Source organism: Spermophilus citellus (genome assembly GCF_964194105.1).
Source record: "Spermophilus citellus genome assembly, chromosome: 11".
In the NCBI taxonomy this organism is placed as follows: domain Eukaryota; kingdom Metazoa; phylum Chordata; class Mammalia; order Rodentia; family Sciuridae; genus Spermophilus; species Spermophilus citellus.
Window position 1 is genome coordinate 41,363,410 of NC_138192.1, and position 23,665 is coordinate 41,387,074.

At 43.3% G+C, this 23,665-nt stretch overlaps 1 pseudogene across 1 annotated transcript; it reads left to right on the top strand.

Moving 5' to 3' along the window:
- The first annotated feature begins 848 nt into the window (after positions 1 to 848).
- Positions 849 to 18,755, top strand: LOC308630522 (ras GTPase-activating protein-binding protein 1-like; annotated as a pseudogene). Its single transcript has 5 exons — positions 849 to 1,013; positions 2,223 to 2,310; positions 10,888 to 11,049; positions 12,670 to 13,069; positions 17,300 to 18,755. The product of its transcript is annotated as a ras GTPase-activating protein-binding protein 1-like (transcript).
- Positions 18,756 to 23,665: the final 4,910 nt, after the last annotated feature.

Sequence of the window (23,665 nt, forward strand, 5' to 3'; positions counted from 1 at the left end):
TTGGCTTGTGAGGTGGAAATGTTTGAGCAGAGACCTGAATAAAGTGAGGCAGCAGGCCTTATGAAAGGATATCAGGGAGCTGCTTTCAGAGAAAATGGCAGTATAAAACGTTGAGCAGGGAGGATAGGTGGTGTCGCGCAGGCACAAACTCTGTGAAGGGAACCAGTGGAGGAAAGAAGGCTGGACAGGTGCACAAGGTCCAGATTACAGACCTTAGGAGTTTGGGTCTGTTTTCTTAGCTGAAAGGGGCAACCAACACAAAGGTCTGAATGAGGCTAGTGAATTTTTAAAACCTGCTCTTTGGCTATTGTGTGGAGAATATGCTGCTTAGGTGGAATGGAAGCAGTAAGCAAATTAGGAGAGGTGACGGCTTGGGCTGGAGTGGTAGCAGTGGGAGGGGTCGGAGTGCTTAGATGTGGGATGTGTCTTGACGGCCAAATGCACAGAATTTGTTTATGGGTTCAACAAGGGCAAGAGTCAAAGATGACTTGGAGGTTTGGGTCCTAAACCACAGAGTTACTGTCATTTACTGAGATAAAGATGGGGAAGAGCAAGTTTGGGGCTGATCTGAGATTGTGAGTTAGGACATGTTAATTATGAGATATCAACAAGACCCCTTGGTACCCATTCTCTGCAGTGACTCAGTGGTCCCTGCCTCCTGCCTCTGCAATACCCCTGCACCCTCCATTGTCCCAGGATTGTTCTGTGACCAACAGAATATGTAATAAATGTGGGCATATCACTTCAAGATCAGATTATAAAAGACACTGCCATTTCTGTTTTAGTCTCTCCCTCACCTGGCAGGAGTCAACTGCCTTGTCACAAGCAACCCTAGGGAGGGGCCCATAATGTGGGAAATCAAGGACTCCTGCAAGAGCCCTGTGTATAAGCTTGGAAGTGGATCTTCTCTGGATGATTCCCGCCTGCTGACCAGAGCCACGCGACTAGACTGCTCCCAGATTGCCAACTCTCAGAAATTGTGGGATATTAATTCCAAGCTGCTAGACTTGGGAGTAATTTGTTGCATAGCACTAAATAACTATTACCCAAGCAGTTAGTTATGTAATGTAAGTTTGGAGTTTAAGGAAAAAGTTATGGCTGGTTATAAATCATGCAAGAGACAGTCTAAGACCACCTAAAAAGTGATCTCACGGGGAAGAGTGCAGGGGTTTGAGTCAGAGACAAGAAAGAGGACCAGCAGAGGGAGTGGCTACTGGGGTAGGAAACCATAAGTGTGCTGTTCTGGAAGCCAAGAGAAAAATACTTCAAGAAGGTGGGAGCCGATCAACTGTGTCAAACACACTGGGGACATCAAGATGAAGACTGACAGTTGCATATCTGTAACACAGTAAGAAATCCAGAGCGGTAAACTGAAGTTCTTACTGAGAAAGGATAGAGAAGTGGCCGCCAAGGGGCAAGTTTGGCATGCCCTAGGCCCTCTCCAGGCTCTGGCAGGTGCACTTGAAGCTTACGCCTTGCTTTTGTTTGTTGTGCACTGTTCCCTGTCAGGAATGGTGGGGAGGATATGCAAGAGGGGAAGCCACTGTCCACTCTATTTCAAACTCATACATAATCCTACCTACTGCCCCTATTCTGGCTGCCAGCACCTTTTTTCTGGGCACACTGTAATGGATGCCTCTGTGAAAAAAGAAGCCCACTGCTGTGTTTGAATCTCCTAGCCTCTTTAATTTGGGGCCACTGGGCACCAAGGAACTAGAACACTTCAGAATATCAGCTCCTTAAATACAAAGGGCTGCTGTGGCCCTTCTCCAGCTTTGGGGAGTGGGACTTGGCCACTTGGAACATACACTAAATCTGGGTCATGTGAGCACAAACCTCTTTGCAGCACTCTTCCCCTAGCACTTGGGAGGTCTGACAGGTGCTGCAGGGAGTGTTCCCAGGCTAGCTCATCAGCCAAGGCAGGCAGCCAACAGGCAGACCCATACTTGGGCTCTGGTTCCTCAGGGTCAGAGCCCAGCAGCACAGGGCCTCAGGCCCCACTTGGCCAAGACCTCACTTTAACTCCGGGGCTCCCTGCTGCTGCCAGCTGAATGAGCCTATAAGGGAGGCTTTTAAAAAAAAAATTTTTACACACACACACACACACACACACACAGACTTCTTCTGTCAGGCTGGGTTCAGATGGGTTTTATCTTATACAAAACCAGATGGGAATCTTTGGGTTTTGTTCAGTTTACAGGTTTGTCCTCATCTTGACCCAGAACAAGGTGGGGATGGGAGTGGGTGAGGTGTTCAGAGATGGGACTGGGCTAGATCACACCAGAGGAGCTGCCAGCTGGGCTGGAGCAGGTGAGCGGGTTCTTGTCTGTAGTGCGTAGACTGTGAGAAGAGGTATTTCCTAAGAGGACAAATTTTAGCTGTGGTATTAGGTTCCTAGGGCTGCCCTGATGAAGTGTTACAAACTGGCCCACTCAACCCCTGGTTCTGAGGCTTCCAGTGTGGGATGAAGGTGTCCACTGGGCTCCCTGCTAGCTGGAGGGAGAGCCCTCTGCCTCCTCTTAGCTTCTGCTGGTCACCCACATGGAGCTGCAGGTGCTGCAGGCTCCGCTCTGTCATTAAGGATCTCTCCTCCTGTGACTCCAGTCATGTGGACCTCAGGACCCAACCTGCCCCACTAGGACCTCACCTTAACCACTGATGTCTGCAGTGACCCTATTTCCAAACAAGGTCACATCCCGAAGTACTAAGGGTTAGGATTTTTTTGTTTGTTTAAATGGATGCAGGGCAGCCACTGGCCAGACAGATGCCCATCTTTGGCTGGTGTAAGCCATGAGCCTGCTGTATGCCATGAGCCTGCTGTATAAAAGCATGGGCCCTGGTTCTGGAAAGTTCAGGTTCAGACCCCAGCCCTCCTTACCAGCCAGCCACTGTTTTCTCCTCTGCCAAATGGGGACAACAATATATACCCAACAAGCTGTTATAAAAATTAAAGTCAAACACAATGGCATATGCCTATAGCCACTATTCCCCAGGAGACCAAGGCAGGAGGATGGATCACTTAGACCCTAGGAGCTCAGGGTCAGCCTGGGTAACACAGCAAGAGCCCATCTCAAAAAAAAAAAATCATGATTAGATGATATGTTTAAAAAGTACTCAACAGGGTACTTAATTGATTAATAAACATAAGTTGCTTAAATTGTACAAAGTAGCAGTTATAGATGAATGATTAGTTGTCAGATGTATGTTCCGTTTAACGTGAAGACACATGGATGAATCCAGCATTCAGATTCTCTGGTCCCAAACCTCCTGCCACCTCAAATGGGCTACCTTCTATCCCCCACCCCCCCTTCTCCTTCTTGGGTCACAAAGGCTTCAGGAAAGAAGTGACACCCAAGGCAAGGGGCTTTAGAGAGGCAGAGGGAGGGTGGGGCTTCCGGGAAGAGCATCTGCACTCCAGACTGGAGTTACCTGCAGGGCTGGGGCAGCGCAGCTGGAGGGGAGGAGGTGGGCACCAGGGTGCTGGGAGGCCCGGCTCTGTGGGAGCCTTACCTGCCTGGTTAGAGAGTCCAGGCCTTGTTCCCAGAAACCAGAGGCACTTTGGAAGGTTTTCAGCAGGGGAGAGGGCAGGACTGCACTGACCATTAGCCACCAACCCTCCCAGTGAGGGCCAGTGGGCTCCCCCCTTAACAATTCTAGGGAGAGACAGAGTGAGCAAGTGACAGGGGCAGGACTCTCTGAAGGACTGGAGGTGGGTGATGAGAAATGACGCCCTGAGTGCCCAGCGGCTCCATCTGCATTCCGAAGGACTCACACCCTGTTCAGTGTATGAAGCACAAGATGGTGGCGACACCCATCCAGTGTAGCCAGGGTGCCATAGCCGGACAACGGGAGGAGCCCTCTGCGCCTGCCTGCCCTTGGGCTGTGGCCCCTACACCTCTGCTCAAAATCAACCTTTGTCAAGAGAGGGACATGGGCCTGTCAGTGGCCAGTCAGACCTGAGGAATAACTGATAGGACTCCGAACAAAGAAGTTCTCCAGGCCTTTGGCACTTTGAGTAAATAATGACTTGTAGGAGCTATTTATTCACATTCCTTTCTCAGCCCTATTTTGGGATGATAATGCTTTCTCCCCCTGTTACATAAGGCAGAACACGTTCTTAGCCAACCACTGTCACTCCCGTGTTATCTTGCCTACGTGAAGAAAGGAAATATTTTTAGAGCATGAATTTCCCAAACGTTCCCAACTATTCTGGGACTGAAGCCCTAACTTCACAGAGAAGCCTGGTGGTGGGGGAGGCCCAGCCCTCTGGCTGTGCTGAGGCCTGACCCATCCCTGCAGGCCCTGTCCATGGGAATAGGCTCCTCTCTGCTAGGACTTTCACATTACCAGTGGCCGATTCCAGAGCCTAGAGATATTTCTGCCTTTCAAAAGACAGTCTTGAAAGATACATGAAAACAAACAAGGAGATGGAGTCCAGCTATATTGCCCCAGCTCCTGGCCTCAAGCAATCCTCCTGCCTCAGCCTCCCAAGAAGCTGAGGCTATAGGTATGAGCCCCTGAACCAGGCTTCACCGCCTCTCTCTACTCCTACGGTTTCTTTGGGGGGTGGGGGTGGTGACTACAAGCAATGACCTCTCAGATGCTCTCAACTAAGAGGCCAAACCCCCTGTAGGAAGCTCAAACCCAGAAGAGCAGGGCAGATGCAGGGACTGTCACACTTCTGTTCAAGTGCTCACCCCGGATGCAGCACATGGTAGCTGTGACATGGAGTCATTTGCCATCTGGCTGACTTGAGTTTAGATCATGCCTGGAGGTGGGAGTGAATCTAGCTGACCACCCAACATCTGCCTGTGGTGGGCGCTCTAGGTTCTTCATGAAAACTTGGTCTTGTAAAGAAAGCTAGAGAGGGGAGAGAAGAGATTTAATAAAGGGATGGTTTAAAATGAAAGAACGGTTTTTCCAATCTTTGGTTGGTTAGCAACATAGTTACGTACAGAAAATATCCCTAATACTTAGTGGCAGAACTTTATGAATGACTTTAGGTATATATTTACAAAATCATTAAAGATCACATATAGCTTCCAGTTTTATAAGGAAATTATTGGTTTTAGGAAGAAATCTTTTTTTAAAGACACACACACACCCACCCACCCTGGGGACTGAACCTAGGACTTTGTGCATACCAGGCAAACGCTACCACTGAGCTACATCCCCATTCCTTTCTATTTTATTTTGAGAGAGTCTTGCCTTTTCTGTTGCCTTAAACTTCCAATCCTCCTGCCTTATTCTCCCAAGAAGCTGGAACTGTAGGCATGAACAACCAGGCCTGGTTTAGTTGGTGACTTGATGGTGCGGAATGAAGACCCACTAGTTTGGTGAGGATTCATGGGGAGCATTGAGGGCCATGAAAGAAAACTATTATGGAGCCTGACCTCAAGGCTTCTAGAGGCTGGAGGTGATTTGGGACTCGATCAGCTCAAGGGAACCCAAGCTCCAGGAATCCATGGGTCTCACCCCACATATGAATGCAAATGTGGCTTGGCTCTAGGCCCCTAGTTTCTGTGCCAGTAGGCTGCCTCTGCACCTGCACTGTGCTCAGGGCCCACGTGGCCGCTCCTCCTGCCTCCCACATCACCACCTCCCAATACCAGCCTCTGCCATTTGTCCAGCCCTGTTGGTTGTGAGTGGTGGGCTGCTGGCGGCCAACGCGTTCACTTTCTCAGGTCACCCCACCAACTGTGGCTGGGAAATAGTCATGGATGTGACACGTTCCTGAGCAGGAAGGAATCCTTCAGAAGGTGAGGCAGCCATCTGCATGTGGTGTCCATGACTTGAGCCATTCCTGAAGATTTAGCTTTTTCTTTGGAAGTTTTCAGATTGAGAGTGAAGGAATTAACAAGGAAGTTCTGAAAAGTTCTGTCCATTCCTTTCCCAGATTTAACCATTATTGATATTTGGTTTTCTAGGCCTAGATTTTTAGTAAATCTACATCAAATAAAAACTGAATGACTCTACTTTTGCTTCCTCCCTTTTGTTTTGACAAGGAAGGGGAAGCTATATTGGGCCAATTCTCAGGAGAAAAAAAAATTGTCAATGATCATAAAACTGATTTAGGAAATTTATTTTCAAGTTTGAATTGACATGTAGAGACCTACTGATACTTCATTGTCTGTCATGCAAAGTTTTGCAGTAAAGAAAATGGCCTCCTGGATACCAAATAAAATAAAACCCATAGTAAATAAAATAGTGTATAAAATATTTACAAGATTTATAAATGTATACTGCTGCAGGGGTTGGGGTTGTGGCTCCGCAGTAGAGTGCTCGCCTAGCATGTGTAAGGCCCTAAGTTTGATCCTCAGCATCACATAAAAATAAAATAAAAGTATTGGGTCCAACTACAACTAAATAAAAAAATTTTAAAATATATATATGGCATATATTTTAATTAAAAATAATTTGTAACAGCAAAACAAGTAAATTTGGCTAAAGATATGCAAGAGTCTTTAAAGGAGAAAAAATCATAAAACTTTATTGAAAATTAAGACAAACTGAAATATGTGCCAGTTTACCATTGTCCTTACGTAGTCGAGGGATCATGAGAATGCCCATTCTCCCCACAACAATCTTCATAATCCAAACAAATCCAAAGGCTATGATGTGTTAGTTTTTCATGGGACTAGAGTAGTCGAATCTGAAATGTGTATGGAGAAGTGAAAGTTCATGAATGGTCAAGCTCTTCCTAAAGAAGAGTAAGGCAGAGGTGTTACTCTAAGTTATTAAGGCAGCACAATGCTATGCTAATTGGTAGAATGTTCTATTAGACCACTTTAAGTAGAAACAAACTCATACCAGTAAGAAAAGTTTTGATAGAGACAGCAAGTAGAATATCCAATAGTACTTGATAAGAGTTTATCCTTGTATCAGAAGATGGAAAATAAGTGAAATTGGATCTTGATATCACTCCTACTCAAAAACCAATTTCTTAAAAGGCAAGTACGTTAACATTTAGAATACTGTGTGGGAAAGTCTCTTTAAAAGTTCAGAGTGGGAAAGTCTTAAATAAGACACAAAGCATGAATCATAAAGGAAATGCTGATAAGCCTGGTTGCGTCAGTGTTGAGGACTTCTGTTCACAAGCATCCTACAGAATGAAAAAAAAAAAAAAAAAAAAAAAAAACAAGCTACAGACCGGAAAGCACATGCCTAGCCAACACAGACCAGTGCTCAGGACAGATTTTAAAGATTCTTCCCTCGACTCAGTAAGACTAGACACCTAATAGCAAAAAGGCTGTGAATAGGTCTATCACAGAAAATATTGAAATGAACACTTAGATGTTCAACCTCATTCGTAATTTGATAAATGCAAATCAAAGTCACAACAAGATACCATTCCACACATACTAGGTGGGTGCCAATGTTAAACAATTTCCGGGTATTAGCAAGGATTTCAAGCAAAATGAACACTTCACTGCTGGCAGGAGTATAAATTGGTACAACTTTGGAAAATAATTGTGCATTACCTGATACAGTTTGAACAAGCACATACACTACATCCCAATAAATGTTCCCAGTGAGTCCTTAGGATAGTGGCATTCAAAGGGCAGTCCCTAGACCAGCAGCATTCATCACCTGGATACTTGTTAGAAACAAATTCTCCAGCCACCCAGACCCACCCATTGAGCCACTGAGCCAGAATCTGGGGCAGGGTCCAGCAATCTGTTCAGCAAGCCTTTTAGGTGATGCACATTCAAGTTTGAGAACCACTGCCTCAGAGAAGCATTCATACCTGTGGCCACAGGAGACACAAACATCCCTGATCACACAACACTGTACAAAACCCCACAGACTGGAAACCTTGATGCCATTCAACAGTAGAAGAGATCATTTGGCAAATCCAGGGCACAATGAAAATAGGTGAAACAAACATGAGCGGAAGAACCTTGTCATGGGGACGTATATGCCGTGTCAGTTCATTCACCTCACTGGGGACAGGCCACTCTCAACAATAGATTGTTTAGAGAGATTAAAAGTGAAAATGCCTTCAACCAATTAGGTTATTTGAGCAAAACAAAACCAAATAGCGAATCTGGCAACTTCCAGAACCAGAGCAGATTCTGGAAATCCCAACATGATGAGAAAGAATTAATAGAAGACAGGTGAGAGAATGATGTCACCGGCTATAGCCTAGTCACCCAGGCTGTCCATTGATGACAGCTTAACTAGCTGCAGGGCCTTCTGTAACCAAGCAAAGTTCAGTAACTGAGACTAAACTCTACACTGGTTTGGTGTGTTGGGCCCAGTGTAGGTAGGTACCTGGTCCAAATCCATGGCCTTCTAAAAATACTAACAATCCCCACCCCACCCCACCCCCTTCAGTCATGTTCTCATCTAGTGGGAGTTTGACCAAAACCCAGGGCATCAGCACCACCATCCGGGGTGACGCATCATCCACGGGTTACTGTGTCCTCATGACTCCTTTGAGTTCTTCATTCTAGCTGGAGACACACCACTTAGCATTTAGCAGATGTCTCTGCCCTGGCTTTGAAGCCTCAGAGAATACAGCACACTTGGAAGATTGCTGTTATGACTACTACCAAGGGTCTGAAGCATGTGCCTTAGCCAGGGTCCTCATGCACCAAGCCAACCAAAACCCAGTTGTCATAGAATGAGCTAGATGAGGAGTCTGCTTTAACTAAATAACCAGTTTTTAAAACCAACTCTCCATAGAACTTCATGTATTTACCCATGTGTAACAAAAATTACTGACAACTGCACAGAGCCCTACCTATTTAGCAAGTAAATAATCTAGCATCCTATAACTGGGTTAAATTAAAGCCTGGTGTGAGAACGCATCTTGTTGCTAGTCTAGTCCTGTCAAGGAAAAAATAAATAAAAACAGGTCTACAAGTCTCATTATGAGAAGCCTACTTTCAATGTCTGAGGAAAGCTGTCCACATCTTAAGATGTTATCTGCTTCTGAGGAAGTTTTTCCTGGGTGAACTTTACCTTAAATTCTCCAACAGATGTACAGTTCCAGGAATCCAGAGAAGTTCCTTTATATTCTAAGATACCGAACCAATGTTCAAGATCACAAAGCTTCTGCAGTGTGAATAGGGAGAACTTGTTCCAGTCCCTTCCAATAGGGTAGAAGAGCCCATTCTGAGTACTGTCCATTGAACAGGCCACCATGGGCACTCCGATTTGAATCAAGCTTAAAGAATCTGATTGGCACATCTCCCCTATTTTAGCCTTGGCTAACCCAGCACAAAACTCTGAGAATGCATTTTCCTGGTATTCAATCAATTCCTGTTCTGCCTGATGTTGGATTAGCAGTCTTATGAACAATCAATCTCTCCTTTAGAGTTCTAATAATTCTTACCTACTCCAATGATATGACCTCCAAGTTATTAAAAAAAAAAAAAACACCTCATACTTGTTAGAGTCCTTCCCATTAACTGTCTCCAAGATAACAAAAAAATATCTTGGACTGTATCTCACTCCAAGTGCTTTTAGAAAAGAAGCTAAACTGACAAAGCTTCCTTTCCTTGCATAAGGAATTATTTCTAATTACTATATAATTATTTTAATTATTAGTAACTTTATTTTGTAGGGAAAACAGTTCAAAATTGCTTGCTTTCTGACAGGACATTGTAGACAAACATCTTGTAACCTTTAGAAACATGTCTCCTCTTAATACAACTCCTTCATTTTTTTGGAGACCCCGATACAACTAGCTCTCTATACTGCATGAACACAGACTTCTCTACTTGCAGAATTTATTCACTATTGAACATCAAACGGAGACCAGCACTATGTTTGGTACTAAATAAACAGTAACAAAAAAAATGGCTGTCAGGAGTTCAAGCCAACCATCCATCTATGTGGAGACGGGACCCAGTGTGTGGGTAAGCCTCTTGGTAGTGCTCAACAGAGTTAATTCCTTCTACTTTCTTATATTGTTGCTAAGTGTCTGTCTGTCCTATGACACTCCATGAGGGAGGGAACCATATCTGCATTTGATCGTCATATCCTGGCTCTTTTAGAATATTCTATACAAAGATGGCCAAGTATCTGCTAAGTGCCCAGCACTGTCATCAGCTTCAGTCAACCTTGTGTCATTACTCAAGGTTTTGTAACTAGTCAGGATATATTCCATATTTTCCTAAATAAAAATAATGGATAGTTTTCTTCAGAAGTTTCTAGATTTCCGTAATTTCCTAATTACCCCAATTGACAAAGGTAATCAGGAAATCCACTATTAGTCAGAATCACGTAGATTCTACAAGTTTTAGCATTTTAATTCTCTTAAAAGTGATTCAGACATTTTATAAATATCTACCACTTAATTCAACATAACTTTAAAACCTCAAGTTACTGAAAAAGATATCTACAAATATCCATCATTTACATTCACCTGACTTACTTGTTCTTAATTGTACTCTAATTGCACATTTAAAAAGTTAACCAAGGGGCTGGGGGCATAGCTGAGGGATAGAAGACGCTCTGAGCACAAGCAAAGCCCTGGGTTTGATTATCAACACATGTGCGCATACACGCACACTGAAGGATAAAGGGAAATATCACTTCAAAATATATTGGGTTAGTGTATGATTACTTGAGATTAAAGGCACTTGAAAAAACACCAAAATACAAGGCTTCGAGTTCCCCTGCATTCTCTTGCAGAGGGTCTCAGGTACTGTCAATCCTCTGAAGATAAACTCCTCTCACAGGAATGGAGAGTCCACCACCAGACGGATCTTGTTACAAACCATCTGTTTTTCCTTGGGGCCTGTTTATCTTTCTCAAAAACCATTTGCTCTGAGAATATTTTCTTTACCATTGACCATTTACTCATTTCAAGAAAGGGATTTGAGTCAAAAGTCCGTGCCTTTTCTTACCTAATTGTTACTCTAAATGAGATTTCAGGCCTGAACACCATTACCTGCCAAGACAAGAAAAGCCCAGGTAGGAAGCCTGGCCGGGACAGAAGGGTCAAAGGAGGGGCCCCTCGCACACCTGAGCCCCCACCTCTCACTCTCCTCCAGGTGCAGAGGGAGACGACCTTACAAAGGGAGACTTTCTCCACGGGTAAAGTTTACTTCACTCAAGACACATCTCACAATAACTAAAACAGGCAGCTCCCAGCCCAGCCAATATTACCCAACTTAGCGAGTTCAAGGTAGGGCTGAATCTAATGTATGAAATGTGATATGTCAAGAGCTTTGTAATGTTTTGAACAACCAATTTTGAAAAAAAAGCAGAAAGCACACTCAAAAAAAAAAAAAAAAAAAAGGTAGGGCTGCCAACGACAGGGCACTCGAAGCACTTCCAATGCCAGACAAAGATGCCTCTCCTTATCATTCCAAGCTTAAGATCTGAAGAGCAGAGCCAGAGGAATGAGACGTTGTGCTTCATTTGTGTACAGTGTGTCAAGGGGCATTCTACTGTCATGTATACCCAATTAGAACAAATTTTAAAATAATAAAAATTATTAAATAAATTTTAATAAAAGATCTTAACCAGGGCATAAAGGTGGTTAAAGAAGCAAACCCAATGGCCTAAGAGCTCACCTTCTAAAAGTGATTCCTCCTCAACGCTGCCCATTCTGGCTTCTAAAAGCCTGTGTGTGATCATTTGAAAATGCATCCCAGCTGTGCCCCATGCACACACCTGTAATCGCAGCTACTTGGCAGGCTGGGTCAGGAGGTTGGCAAGTTCAAGGCTAGCCTGGGCAACTAGTGAGACCTTGTCTCAAAAGAAATAAAAAGGACTAGGGGTATAGTTTAGTGGTAGAGCCCCCCTGGATTTCACCAGTACCACAAGAAAAAAAAAAAAAAGCATCCCATTATTTCTGTGAATAGCATAAAACTCAAGTGATCCTCTTGCCCCAGCCTCTCTAGTACCTGGGACTATAGGCAGAAGCCACAATGCCCAGCTTCGGTAGAATTTTTGGTCCTTCCTTTTCTAATGTACCCTTAAAAAAATGCACTCATTGTGGCCACTGTATTTCTGAAATATTTCTAGATAGCGTGCCCAAGACCCCGAGTTTGATCCCCAGCACCAACAGAAAGAAAAAAATAAAATGCTCCAAATTATTTCTGGTAAGGTTTATCCATTTTTCTAAAATAGCACAGCTTCTGGCAATTTTTTTTTTTTTTTTGTACTGGGGATTGAACCCAGGGGTGCTTAATCACCGAGTCACATTCCAATCCTTTTTATGTTTTTATTTTGAGACAGGGCCTTGCTAAATTGCTATGGCTGGCTTTGAAATTGTGATCCTCCTGCCTCCGACTCCAGAGCTACTGGGATTACAGGCGTGTGCCATTCTGCCTGGCTCTGGGAATTCTTATGCATGTAACTGGGCAGAGTTTCAAATGGAAGCATTCGCAGGCCTAAATGAGTGCAGTTCCTGACTCTGCAACCACCATGAACCCTCAGAAGGTCACATGCCCTCTCCTCCACAAACCAATCCTTGGTGCTACCCAAGGATAGGCACTCTCGCACCATAAGCTAACCCTGGGTAGAGCTCCAGAATTCGGAGTTCTAAACTCCCTGGATCCAGATGAGCCACGACTCCTGTTTTCCAGAAAACTTTCCTTCCTACTGAGCCCAGTCAGACACACAAAACCTCTTCATAAGACCCAGTAATGTTCCTAATGAACACAGTTCCTTTGCTATCTGACACAGACACCTGAGAATTCCCTACAGGATCCGGCCCTGTCTCTGTCACAAATTTCCAACCCGTCCGGACCAAGAAGTTTGCTCAAACAAATCCAGACAGCTCAGAAAATGAATCCAGGAGAAAACTTACCCACCATTCCCAGATGCAGCAAGAAGACAGTGCTCTGGGCCCAGAGGGATCGACTCCTGGTTCCTTGGTGCTACTGGGAGTCACTGCCACTCTGTTTTGGATCCTGCTGATTACATACCTGTTGAGGGACGATTCCTTAAACCAATTACATTTACAATTTATCCAAGCAAAACAAAAAATGACCCACGAACCAAACCACTTCCTGAGCGATCCTGAGAACTCCAACCCACACAGTGATCAGATAGCATTTATAGAGAAAGAGAGGAGAGACTTTGATAACAACTTAATTGGCTGCAGGTTTGTCAATCAACCAGCAAGATGGTTATGGCTTAACTAGTCAGTGCTTTACAACATTTTAGCTAATTAACTTAGAGTTAATTAGCTACAGGACCTTCTACGACCAACTAAAATGCAGTTACTATGATTAAGCTACATTGGTTTTGTCTGTTGTGCCCAGTACAGGTGCTCAGTCCAAGTTCATGGCCTCCTACAAAACGTAATTTATAGGAATACGTACAAATGCAGGACTGCTCTGTGGAGAAGCAAGGGGAAACTTTGCATGTAATTCAGGAGAGTGGCTGTGTTCATGCAGAAGGAAAGAAGATGTAATTAGAATGTACAGGACTTAAAGATAGGGGGTATTCTATTTTTTTTAAACTAGGTAGTAGGTATATTTCTGTTGATTTTGATTTTTTTTTTAAGTACATTTTCACACAACTAAGCCCAGCAGAAGTTTCTATCCTGGCCAAGGTAAGACAGCATCATCAAGTCATGGCCTTAACTTCAGCAAAGCTGCTCAGCAGGCCCAGCCCAGCCCAGGGCTCTGGCCATGAGATCCAACTGAGAAATGGATTGGGACAATTCTGGATCTTATGTCAGACTGGGGAAAGCAGAGGCCTACCTTCTGCCTCTCACCCTGAGAGACCACCCTGTCTACCATTATGCCACTTGCCCTCCGTGTTTCCTCTTCTCCCACCCAGGATAAGAGCTTCCACCAGGTGTGGGTGGAGCCTAAAGTTATTGGAACTCCTGTCACAGTGCAATGCATTATCGTGAAGTCTTACCGAATACGTCTTATATACACATACACATACATATGTATCCCAACAAAGACAGGACGTTTATTATTGTGAACAGTAGTTTTTAAAGACTTAGTTCATATGTGAGACATTTAGGAAAGTCATCTCTCTATCTATGTTAAAAAAAAAAAAAACCTTTAAACATTTCCCTAAAATGATGAGAGAAGATGAATAGGTCATTCAGTCATAGGACAGAGGAGATTTAGCCTCTCGGCAATCAGACCTACTTAAAGGAACATCTCCCAGAAGCAAAAGGTATTACCACCCCCTCATAGTGAACATGGGGTTTCTCTCAGGAATTGATTTGAAATAGATCATCCAGCATGGAGAAAACCTGCTTTCTGAAACCACGTACACGGCTTCAGGCAGAGAAGGAACACTGCCTGAATCTGTGTTCCCAGCCCCATGCACTGAAACTCAGAGCACCTGAGGGTGCTTCCCCAGAGCCAATGGATCAGGTGGTATTTCCCAAAAGTTACAAAGACTTTCATACTAAAACAAATATGGATGTAACCAGGAGCAGGGTGCAAAGTCTGAGCTGTTGAGTGCTTTTTAAGAAAGGGTGGCCTTGATGAACCCCCTTTGGGATAGTCCTGCAGACATTCTGGGGGTAAACTGCCTTTGTATTTCTCTGCCATGAGAGTTGCTGAACTTGGGCAGAAAATTTTGCAAAACACTTCCACTGCCCCCTAGCTACATGGCGTTATAGACCAATGGACTGCAAGTAAAAGTGACAAAGTGGTCAAAGGCCATTGTTTCCCTCCGTGACAGACCTGGAGGAACACATTCCTTCTATGTGATATAGGTAGTAGATGGAGAAGGGTTTTCCATGAATGAGAAATAAACTTATATTTTAAGGTGTGGAGAACTGGCATTTCCCCCAATGTGGCAACTGGTCTTGAGTATCCTAATGATATTAATAATGGAAGAACAGGGCCATGCTCACCCGATGTTTTATAATGACCACTCAGGTGGCTGTATGGAAGGCAGGTTAGAGGAAGGCAAGGCGGATTTGTGGCCCCTGAGAGCACATTACCTGGGGCTGCTACTGTTCCTGAGAGTCACTGGTAGATAAGTGCTGGGGTAAAATTCTGGCATTCATAGCTTGTTTCTCATTTGGCTGTTGAATTGCTTGTGCCTAGGTTACAACTGCACAGAGCAGGTAAGAGGGTTTCAAGGTTTCTGGTGCTAAGGAAGGTTTGCTCTGCTTTGGAGCTGTGTCTCTCCCTCAGGTACAACATTCAAGGGAGGTATTTATGCAAGGATTGGGGCGGACCACTCTGAGAAGGATTTAATGAGCCCTCCCAGCAAAAGACCTTTCCTAGCAGCCTTTTTCAGTGTCAGGAGGTTGGTCAGAGACCCTGCCATCTGGGCTATTGGCAGATCTCTGTGTCTGTGACACGAGCCAGGCCTGGTGGCTGGGCAGCAGGTTTCTCAGGGCAATGCCACACAGGCATTATTTCACAGAAGGCTCACATTTGACAAAATAGAATAGTAAGTTAGGTCCATGAGCACAGATCTGAGTTCGGGGTCAGGATGAGAAGCTGGGGACCCAGAAGGATCAAAGGGACAGAATGCTGCCACCCAGGGTCCTGGCAGCCCTGAGAACATGGTCATGAAATCGATACTTGTACCAATTGATTTATTATGATAAATGAATCAATTGGCACAAGTGTCGATTTCATGATCATGGAGTTGTTTCCAAGCCCAGCTACTTCAGAGACTAAGGCATGAAGATGGCAAGTTCAGGGCCGCATGGGCATAACAGTGAGGCCCTATCTAAAAATAAATCTGTAATCCCAGAGACTCAGGAGACTGAGGCAGGAAGATCACAAGTTCGAAGCCAGCCACAGCAACATAGCAAGGCCCTAAGCAACCTAGTGAGATTCTGATTCAAAATTGAAAAAAAATGAGAAGGGCTGAGGATGTTGCTCAGTGGTCAAGCACCCCTGAGTTCAATCCCCAGAACCCAAAACAATAAGTAAGTCCTTTTTACTTATTATTTTTATTTATTTATTTTGGGTTCTGGGGCTTGATCCCAGGGGTAATTTTCTTTCTATTTCTTTGATTAAATTTGCTCATCTTCCTTTCCCCACCTCCAAATATGGGCATTTCTTAAACGTGAACATTCCCTGTTTTCTCTCTCTCTTGTTAATTGTGGTAAAACATACCTTAACAAAATCTGCCATCTTAACCCCTCTTTTGCATACTGTTCAGTAAGTACTTTCATGTTGCTGTGCCATTTTCAGAACACCTTTCCTCATGCAAAACTGAAATTCTGTACCCATTACCTATCTCTCTACTTCCCCCTGCCCACCTGGCAACCACCCTTCCATTTTCTGTCCCCATGAATTTGACCACTGTATGGACCTCACATAAGTGGATTCATACAATGTCTCCCTGTGATTGGCTTATTTTACTCAACATAATGTGATTGTTAATTCTGTGTCCATGTGCCTGGGTCACAGATATTTGGTCAAACATTATTCCAGATGTTTCTGTGAAGGTGTTTTTTTTTTTTTATGAGATTAACTGAGAATCCTGGCTAATACATATAAGGTACTCAACCTTAAGGTTCATTCACATTGTAGCTTGTGTCAGTCCTTCCTTTTTAAGACTAAATAAATCTTCAATTGTATGTATATGCTACAGCCATTGATGGACTTCTCCTCCTCCTTCTTCTTCTTCTCCTCCTCCTCCTCCTCCTCCTCCTCCTCCTCCTTCTTCTTTCCTGGAGATTGAACCCTGTGGTGCTCTACCACTGAGCCACATCCCCAGTCCTTTTTGTTTTTCATTTTGAGTCACAGTTAAAATAGGGCTGGCTCAAGTCTGCTGCAAAACTCAGTAGCTGAACAGGTCACAGAGTAGTTGAGGTACCCTGTGTTCCTTGGTCAAGACAAAGTGGGAGAAACCAGGGACCCTAAACCATTAACTGATAGAGTGAACAGGATTTGCACCAAAGTTTCAGAATGATTTTATTTTATTTTATTTTAATATTTTTAGTTGAGATGTCCATAAAACCTTTATTTTATTTCTTTTATGTGGTACTCAGGATTGAACCCAGTGTCTCACATATGCTAGGCAAGTGCTCTATCACTGAGCTACAACCCCAGCCCGTCAGAATGATTTTTAAAAATATATTAGAGGGGCTGGGGATGTGGCTCAAGCGGTAGCGCGCTGGCCTGGCATGCGTGCGGCCTGGGTTCGATCCTCAGCACCACATACAAACAAAGATGTTGTGTCTGCCGAAACTAAAATAAATAAATAAATAAATATTTAAAAAATTCTCTCTCTCTCTCTTTCTCTGTCTCTCTCTTTAAAATATATATATTAGAATGTGTAGACACACTTGCATAGGGGATTTCTGCCACCTTCTGTGCTGTGGGGCAAAGCTTGTTCCTCTTCTGCTCAGCTGCACAAGTTGAATTGACCAAAGCAATGGTTATAGGAAGCAGAGTCCCTTGTTGGTCAAGTGGGAATCTGTGAGACAGTATTACACATGGCTGAATCCAGGCCCTAGACATGCTACATAGGTTTTATGGAAAGAACTCTTCCCATGTCCATGGGGAATTGGATTCAAATGGAAAGCCAGCAGATGCAATCTTTGGACAGAAAGAAAGTCACAGGAGAGTGATGTCACAAAACTTTCACTAACATCCACACCAACATTTGCCATGTTGATACCCATGTTACTCTAAATGACGGTGTGGTGGTCCAGGTGATGGGGAGGCTATCAAACAACAAGGAGGCTTTGTAGAGATTCATGCAGACGTTTGTCCTTGCTCCTAAGTGCTCTGTTGCAAATAAATTCTGTGCTCATAATACCTTAGAGACCATCATGAGTTCTTTGGTGGTATTGTCACCAAGACTTAGGAGGAATCAAGAAGAAGTAAAGGAACCTGCAGAAAGGCAGCAGACACCTGAGGTGGCATCTGATGGTTCTGGAATGTTCTACCATCAGACTGTCAGCAATGACTTGGAAGAACATTTAGAGGAGACTGTTTCTGAACCAGAGCATCATCCTGAAACTGAACCAGAGTAATATCTGAAATCTGAAATCTAAGAGGAAAAGTCAGATGGTATTAGAAGAAGCCGCTCCTGAGGATCTCAGAGGAGTCCTTCTCCAGGACCTACAGACCAACTCAGACAGTACAGGAAGACTTGAGGACATGTTCTTGGTCATCTGTGGCCAGTAAGAACCTTCTTCCAAATGGATCTATTCCTGTTACTGGGATACCAACTTCTGTTGTTAAAGGACCAGCTTCACAGCCCATCCAGAGCCTGAGCCTGAACCTCAGATTCTACCATAGAGGCCTCAGAAAGATCAAAGAGGATAAGAACAATGAATAGATGTTCCTCCCCAGAGGGAACCCAAACCAATCTGTGAGGCTTGTGAGTAAGGTGATCTTGAGCACCAAAGAACTACGAGACACCCTGATGGTCACCATCTCTTCAAATGGCAACCTGCCTCATGAGGTGAACAAATTAGAACTTAAGGATTTCTTTCTAAATTATGGGAATGTCATAGAGCTACACATAAACTGTGGTGGAAAATTACCCAATTTTGGTTTTCTTGTGTTTGATGATCCTGAGCTTGTTCAGAGGTCCTTAGTGACAGGCCCACCATGTTCAGAGGTGAAGTCCTGCTGAATGTGGAAAAGAAGACTCGAGCTGCCAGAGAAGGGGACTATGGAGATAATCTCCTGCCAGGTCCTGGAGGCCCTGGAGGTGGGCGGGGTGGTGGAATGAGAAGCCCTGCCCATGGAGACTTGATGAAGAAACCAGGATTTGGAGAGGGAAGGGGTTTACTCCAAGGCAGTGAATTAATCTTCACGGATCTTCATAAAACCCCTGCCTTCTGCAGAATGGTAAATTTCTCAACCAGTCTTGTTATCTTGGAGTAAGATGACCCTAGTCTTATAAACTGCTTATGTTTGTACAATTTTACTTCTTTTTGTGTTAATGGTTGTGTGCTCCCTCCCTTCTCCTTTCCTCTCCTGGCCTTCTAGTCCTTCACTTCCAGTTTTATGCTATTTTAGGAGTAACAAATTTTTAAAGAAGAAAAAAAAAATGAACACTGTGGTTTTTTTTTAAACAGCCATTTCCCCAAAGGAATATGTCTTGCTTATTACTGACGTTTGGTATGTTTCGTTCATTGGAATATTTCTTAAGTATTTTCTAAGTGTTTCAAAGCCTGTGAGAAATACAGTATTTGATAAACATTTTGGAGGCAGAAAAAATCCAACTTGCTTATTCTTTGAGAGTTATGACAACCTTCTGATGTGGAAAAATTGCCATTTAGAAAATTTGACATTTGATTCCCCTTGATGTGGTTAAAAACTGAATAAAAGGTGTCAATAGAAAATAAAATAAAATACATTAGAATGGACTCAAGTTTTCTCAACAATAATGTCACTTAGTGGCAATCGAGTGACAGGGGGCTGGGTTATTGGCATTCCACTGTACATGCCCACAGGTGTCCTTTTTATGCTCCAACCTGTAATCTGAACATGCCTATGGAATGGCGTCAGGCATGGGAATTTCATCCAGTATGTGTGAAGTTACAAAAAAGATAAAATAAAAACAATCCCCCGCCCATGTTCATTCTGTTGTGGGAACCTTTCTTGAACATTGAAGGACATGCTTCTAGAGCTGCCCGGATCACTCAGGCTTACTCCAATCTCTGAGAACTATGATGGAAGCCAGCTTATTTTAGAATGAGAGTATACATTTTATTGACAAATGCTGATATCCAACATTCCTCTAGGGAGATAAAGGACAAGAAGCATAATGTGTCTTCCAAGACCAAAACTGGCTCCGTAAAGTTAACCCAAAGTACCCATCCTGCTACTGTAGGAAAGGTGGGAAGGACACCTGTGGAGAAAAGCTCAGAACTGCTGGACAAACATCTGGAAAGAGGTTTGGTTTCATCTTTAAATATTCCCAGGGACTCCTAAGGCTGTATTTTAGACAGACTCAACTTCTCTAGTTGGACTTTTAGATTTGGTGTTTGTGTCTCCTCTGACCTTTTGTATAAGTTGGAGATTATAATCAGTTTTCCCACACATTCATTGTGCCATCTGCATAAGAAACTTGGAAAACCTTGGAACCAAGTCCAGATTTTCTTTTTATGATTGTCACCATTATTGTCTTGCTGTTTGACAGTCTTAAAAATGCATTTTTTCCTCTCTGGGCTGTGATGTCAGAAGCTTTGAGGAGGTTGCTGCTCAGCCTGGAAGTACAGAAAAACTAGGGCTTCACAGCTTCATCCGATTTTTCCAGTGTTAAGTCTTCAGATCTATCAGTCTACAGTATTTAGACTTGGGGTATGAGGGAGCTGGGCTTAAACTGTAACAGAAAAGATGGCAAAAATTTCTTTTTTTTAGTATTTATTTTTTTAGGTGTAGATGGACACAATACAATGCCTTTATTTTTATGTGGTGCTGTGGATTGAACCTGGGTCCCCCCTGTGCTAGGTGAGCGCTCTACCGCTGAGCCACAATCCCAGACCCCCAAAATTTCTTGATCATAAGAAGTTCTGGGCACTAGATATGGATGTAAGCATAACTAGGACCACATCCTTGGGAACAGTGTCCAGCTGCCTAGGTGACATGGACAGTCATTGTAAATAGTCATAGTAAAGAGCAAATCACTGAAAATTCATTTCCAAGCTGGAGGCTTGGTGCAATAAGAAAGGCAAGGAGAAACTGAGGGATAGAGGATTTCAATCCTGAATATACTTTCCTGAGACTACTGACGGGTTGAGAAAAGGAGGTTACTACACAGTGGAGACCTCATTTGAAAAAAAAAAAAAACAAAAAGGAGCACCAGTTGTGTGACCTGTTGGGGTCATAACTGCAGCCAGGGTTAGAGCCAAAGGGGACAGATACTGCTTTTTAGTTATTAGAGTCCTTGACATAACACGGCTGCTCTCTGAGAGCAAACCATAAAAGAAACAAGAACTTGGCCATCCCTGGTTGTCTGCCAGGCGTTTCTTCTGAGCTATTATATCCTAAAACAGCACATCCAAAATGTCATCTCCCAGCAGGCCCCGGGGCACTCTAGCCCCATTCAAACTAGAAAGCCAACACCCTGGGGATCAGTACTCGAAACACTTAGAACAGCAAGGACAGCAAGCCTGTGACATCCACATCAGGATACTCAAATAGACACACACATTCTTAAACACAAAAGGATTTAGAAGCATTACTCATAAATGCAAACATTCTTTTAATTTTGTCTCTGAATCAAAGGAAGGAGTCTTCGACATGGAACATAGTAAAGAGCAAATCACTAAAGATTAATTTCCATTTGGTACTAGAATGGCTGGAACTGTTCCACCAACTGTCCCAAACACCCCAATGCCCACTCCTACCTCTTATGGGGCAAAGAACTGTACTCTGTTGAGCTCCCACATTCAGAGTAAAATCTGAAATCTTTACCATGGCTGGAAGACCCAGCATGATTCTGGTCCACTGCTGTTCTCTACTCCTTGTGTCACTACATACCAAGGGTTCAAGTCAAAGGGGACAGATGCCATGGGAACAAACTATCAAATTGCAACAAAGCAAGGAAACACTAGTAATGATATCTCCAATGCACTGAGAGAAAGCCATTGTGGGTGCAGAACTGTGTCACCAGTAAAGCTATCTTTCAAGAATAGCAATCAATACTTGAAAACAAACAAAGCACAATACTTAACAATACTTAAGCACAAACAAAGCACACTATCTGTGGTGCACACCTGTAATCACAGCAACTCCGGAGGCTGAGGCAAGAGGATCCCAAGTTCAAGGCCAGCCTCAGCAGCAATTTAGTGAGACCCTGTCTAAGTATATATATATTTGTACTGGAAAAAAAAGAGAAATTTTTGCCATCTTTTCTGTTACAGCTTAAGCCCAGCTCCCCCACACCCCAAGTCTAAATACTGTAGACTGATAGATCTGAAGACCTAACACTGGTAAAATCAGATGAAGGTGTGAAGCCCTGGTTTTTCTGTACTTCCAGACTGAGCAGCAACCTCCTCAAATATATGTATATATATATATTGTAAAACCCAGAGTGGATATACAAAGCCTAGATTCACTATCCTGTACCAGCTGCACGTCATCCTCAGGTATGTGATTCATGTTTATGTTCTTAGTTGTTAATCCCAAAAATCAGACAGTTTAAAATCCTTCCAGAATTCTTGAGCTTTGGGGCCATCCCTTTTCCCAGGCTCAGTAGTGAACAAGAACATTTTTAAGGCAAAGTTAGCAAGGAATATATCATATATATATATATATATATATATATATATATATATATATATGTGTGTGTGTGTGTGTGTGTGTGTGTGTGTGTGTGTGTGTGAGAGAGAGAGCGAGAGAGAGAGAGACTGGGGATGTAACTCAGAGGTAGAGCTCATCTGAATTCAATTTCCAGTACAAAAACAAAACAAAACAAACAAACAAACAAAAAACTAGACATTAGTATCAAAGAAACTTCAAAACTTCTAGAAGTTGTGCTCTGGGATAAAGAAAAATGGTGCTCAAAGGATGGGCAGAGAAAAAGGATTGGTAAGGAATATGTGAAAATCTAAAGAGTTCATACACAACAACAATGACAATCATAGCATGTAGTTTCTGAGTTTAAAAAAGAGAACTAGAACAGAGGCCTATACATTAGATGCTATAATTTAGGTCTCCACGGTCCCCAAAGGCCTATGTGTTAAAGGGTTGGTCTCCAGCCCGTGGTGCTACTGGGAGGTGGTGGAACTTTAGGACAGGAGCCTAGAGGAAGAAGTCGGTTATTGGGGGCAAGCTCTTAAAGGGAACACTGGGACCCTAGCCCTTTGCCATCTCTCTCTTTGCTTCCTGACTACGGTGAGATAAACAGGCCTTCTCCACCATTCACTCCTGCCATAATGCAAGAGTGGGCCAGCACAGGCCCAAAGCAACAGGGTCATACGGCCATAGACTGAAATTATGAGCCAAAATGAACCCTTTCCCCATTTTTGCAAAGACACTATATTCATGTATTTCTTTTATAAGTATAAATTATTATTGGATTATTATTATTATTTCAATGCAATGAAAAAGAACACAACGCTGAGAGTTGTGTAGGGGCAGGACTGTGTCTGCTTTGAACACTGCTACAGCACAAGCACCTGTAGCACCCAGTAAATGTTCAGTGACCGCAAAGATATGTCCCCAAAATGTTAGTGGTGTTTTTATCTTACTAGTAGGATAACAAATAATTTGTTTCTTCCTGCATTTCTGTTTTCTGTTTTTCTTATATTAAACTTATATGGTAAAAAAAAAAAACTTTAAAATAATGAAACCTGTCCTTAAGAAATGCCCCCATCCTCCATTTGCTCTTGCTGCAACCCCTTGTAAAACCCAGAGTGGATATACAAAGCCTAGATTCACTATCCTGTACCAGCTTCATGTCATCCTCAGGTATGTGATTCATGTTTATGTTCTTGGTTGTTAATCCCAAAAATCAGACAGTTTAAAATCCTTCCAGAATTCTTGAGCCTTGGGACCATCCCTTTTCCCAGGCTCAGTAGTGAACAAGAACATTTGTAAGGCAAAGTTAGCAAGGAATATATCTAAGAGATGCCTTGCAACCTAGATGTCAGTGTCTTAATAAAAGAACAACCCTCAGAGCGTCTGTGACCCAAAAAACATTGTCAGCAGGTGACAAGTCGAGCATGAACCTAGTGTATTAAACTTCATGGGGTTCCCATACCAACAGAAAGATGGACAAGGGAAACATGACAATTAAGTTTGCAAAAGTGAAATATTCATTCCCAAACAACATAGAAAAAAAT